This window comes from Bison bison, unplaced genomic scaffold (genome assembly GCF_000754665.1).
Source record: "Bison bison bison isolate TAMUID 2011002044 unplaced genomic scaffold, Bison_UMD1.0 scf7180017864362, whole genome shotgun sequence".
Classification (NCBI taxonomy): domain Eukaryota; kingdom Metazoa; phylum Chordata; class Mammalia; order Artiodactyla; family Bovidae; genus Bison; species Bison bison.
The window spans coordinates 2,663,680-2,667,506 of record NW_011494934.1 but is presented as its reverse complement, the minus strand read 5'-3'; the positions used below and the strand labels follow the sequence as shown (position 1 = coordinate 2,667,506).

General features: G+C 38.9%; 1 non-coding gene across 1 annotated transcript; it reads left to right on the top strand.

The window, feature by feature from the left end:
- The first annotated feature begins 1,238 nt into the window (after window positions 1-1,238).
- On the top strand, window positions 1,239-1,310 carry TRNAA-UGC. The gene has a single exon. It is a non-coding gene; the product is annotated as a tRNA-Ala (tRNA).
- The last annotated feature ends 2,517 nt before the right edge of the window (window positions 1,311-3,827 follow it).

Sequence of the window (3,827 nt, the reverse complement as noted above, 5' to 3'; positions counted from 1 at the left end):
ATTACTAGTTATTTACTCAGTTCCAGTGAAAAGATTTGTCTCTATGAACATTGTACAAGAATGTTCATAACAGTATCATACATAGTATCCAAAGACTATAAAAGAAGCTCAATTACTCACAAGAGGTGAATGGACAAATAGATTATGATTCAGTAGAATATTTCTAAATAATAAAAAAGAAATGGATTACTGATAAACCCAACAATGGGTAAGAATCTTTAATACACCAAAGAAGCCAGGCATGAGGGAGTACATGTTCTAATGGTTCTATTTCTGTGAAGTTTTAAAAAGGCAAAACCATACTATGGTGACAAAAATCAGAAAATCCCCCAAGCGTAGGGGAGGGGGAAGGACTGTTTGGAAAAAAAAAAAAAAGAACAGGAGAGAATAGGGGCTTCCCAAGTGATATAGTTTCCCAAGTATATCCCAACTTCCCAAGTTGTATATTCCCAAGTATATATTCTAGTAAAGAATCTACCTGCCAATGCAGGAAACAGAGGATTCTTTTTAGACTATTTGCTTTGTAAATTTGGTCATTTGTTGCTATGATCTAGCAGGAGGATAAAAGTTGTACAGACATAAAACAGCTCATGAGATAAAGTCTAATTTGAAGACCATGATAGAAGCAAAGATTTGACAAGTCTACGATTGGAGCATGTTTTCCAGAAGTGATTGAGAGAGTAGTGTTTAGCGGGGTGGTTTTTCGTTTGTTGTTAGCTAGCAGGTGAGCTTGGTAGGTGAGGCTCAGCAGTTGAAATGGGAAACTGTCTGTCTCTTGGACAGGAAGTAGTAGTTGAAGGAGAAGCTCTAAGAAACCAAAGGAAGATACTCAAGAGAGAATTAATATTTAAACTCTGAAAAGTAACCAAAACACACCTGGGTAGGAGTCTAACACCTCGGAAGCCTATGGCAAGAGAAGCAGTTGGATTTCCAGGCAATAGTACTGGAGTGGATTGCCATTTCCTTCTCCAGGGGATCTTCCCAACCTAGGGATTGAACCTGGGTCTCCTGCATTGTAGACAGACGCTTTAGCATCTGAGCCACCAGGGAAGTCCTAGGTGACAACAGAGGAATCTAATAGAAAACACTGGCGTTTTTCCCTGAACCTGAAGATTGTTCATTATCCTCCAGAATATTTTTCTTCTGATCTTACCATGTTTGCTGCTTTGTTTTCCCTTATAGTTCAAGAGTCCTGTTATTGCTTACAAAGTGCTGCTTAACAACCTCTTACAGAAATAGGGGGTGTAGCTCAGTGGTAGAGCATGTGCTTTGCATGCACAAGGCCCTGGGTTCAATTCCTAGCACCTCCATCTGTCCTTTTCTCTCAGTTCTCTCACAGCTAAAAATTTTCAACACAATAATGCCCTTGAAGCTAAGCAGTACAACAAATATTATCCTCTTCTTATAAAAAAGAAACAAATTTTGATCATTTCCCTTCAATCTAGACTTTCAAATTACCTTTCTCAAAAATATTGTAAAAAGGAGAAAAGAGCAAACAGCCACCATGACACATCCTTACCATCTGCTGCCAGATCCACGGTACTTACACCTTAATGTTACCATAAATATCATGCTCCACAGAAGAACCATATTTGTTATAATATTAACCTTTTAAACTTTTTGTATGTAACACTTCATCCCACAAGATTTTGAGTAAAAGCACTGCTGCAGAAAGCTGCAGTACACTTATGATTTTACTTCCAGGTCATTTGGCACATTGGTGCCAATGCCGAAGAGTGAACTGTGAAACTGCACGATCAAGTGTTCACATGCCTTTGGGCACTGACTCTGATTATGTGCATTGACTCTGATTATCCGCCCAGCCTCAATCGCTACCACACTCTTGCAGCAATTCACATGCCCATGATACAGGATACAGTACTACTCGTATGATCTCGAAACTGATAAACTCCAAATTAATCTCAGAAATAAAAGTTGAACATTTCTAAAACTGCTTTTCTTACAGAACTGTTGTGAAATTGTCCTCTACACTCTCAGGGCAAATCAAGAAATAAGGAAAGAAATAGAAATAGTTTGATTTCTCATTGAAAAGGTTTCTAATTGAAAAGCAAGCTCATAAATTGAATATATGATTGAAACAATACTCAGGGGGTACTATTATGAAAACTCTCTTACTCTCTTAAAACTCTGTTTTGTGATTTTAGTTTGATTTCATCTTTTTCCTCCTACTCCTTCCTCCTCTTTTTTTAAAAAGATTTTTAAACGTTATTGATTTCATAAAATAAACATTTGCTTGAATGAAAAACTTGATACCATTTTTATGTCAGTCATTAGATTTCAAATAGATTTGAAATTCCATTTTCCTGATTTCTTATCTATTCTTTTCTGAGGCTATATATCTCTATCAAATTTATTTGAATAAGCATTCGTAAGTCATAAGTCATTGAGTTCACCATAAGGACACCTAAGAAAATGTCCTTTACAAACATCGTTCTCCAAGATCTCTTATGGGAGAACAGCTAAAAGCTACTTTACATTAGTGAAGTATTCCCAGTTTTCCAAAGCTGTCCAAGGAAGGAGTATAAAAGAGCTCTCAGGACATGTTTCAAGGTTGAAGTGGAAGATTCAGAACCCTTTGATAGAGACCACAGTCCTACTTTGTCAGGAGCAAACTTAATGGCAACCCACTCCAGTACTTTTGCCTGGAAAATTCCATGGACTGAGGAGCCTTGTAGGCTACAGTCCATGGGGTTGCAAAGAGTCGGACAGGACTGAGTGATGTCAGTGTCAATGTCAATAGCCCCTCTTACTATAAAGACATCTACTTTTATCATCCATAAGCCCTCCAGTTTCTCAGAACTACCCTCTTACAAGCAATAGTGCAGAGAACTCTACTCTGTAATGTCCTTTATGGGAAAAGAATCTTAAAAAGGAGTGGATATATGTATATTTATAACTGATCCACGTTGCTGTATACCTAAAACTAACACAACAGTGTAAATCAACAAATTCCAATAAAAACTTTAAAGAAAAGCAAAGTGTCCTTAATAACTGCTTTCTCTAGCAGAAAACTCCACTCATTTTGAATATTCTTGTTTAAGCAATTATATTTTAAAAAGATTTGAACAGTAATTGTAAAGTCTTTATATATTGACTGCTGGAATCATCGTTTTCAGAGCCCCTTGTTCCTTTGTGCAGATCTGTATTCGCATGGGTCACCATTTTCCTTGACAGAAGGACGACCTGTACCATTTGTCCAGTGCATTGTTATCTGTAATCCACGTGATTCTTTCTCCAGCCTTAGATAGTTTCCTAATACATATCAACTTATTAGTGTTCAGCTGAATACTACAAGAGGCCAACTGCAGATTTCAGTGTTATTCTCTCTATCCAGCTGCCTTCTCTTTGGAACCTGGCCTGAGATCCTAAGCCATCTTGGTTTCCCTAGACTCGCAGGTCCATCCCTATGATGCACAGATATCCATTCTTATGTGAATTTCCCCTCCTGTGTCTGCTTACAGGTCTTCTCCTCACAGAGCTCAGAAACAAATCCAAGAGCTAAGCTAACGGGCCAATATGTGAGATGGACAGCAACTGATCCAAGTTTCGACCCAGAGAAAAGATCAGTCGCTCAGTCATATCCGACTCTTTGCGACCCCATGAATCACAGCACACCAGGCCTCCCTGTCTATCACCAACTCCCGGAGTTCACTCAGACTCATGGCCATCGAGTCAGTGATGCCATCCAGACATCTCATCCTCTGTCGTCCCCTTCTCCTCCTGCCCCCAATCCCTCCCAGCATCACAGTCTTTTCCAATGAGTCAACTCTTCGCATGAGGTGGCCAAAGGACTGGAGTTTCAGCTT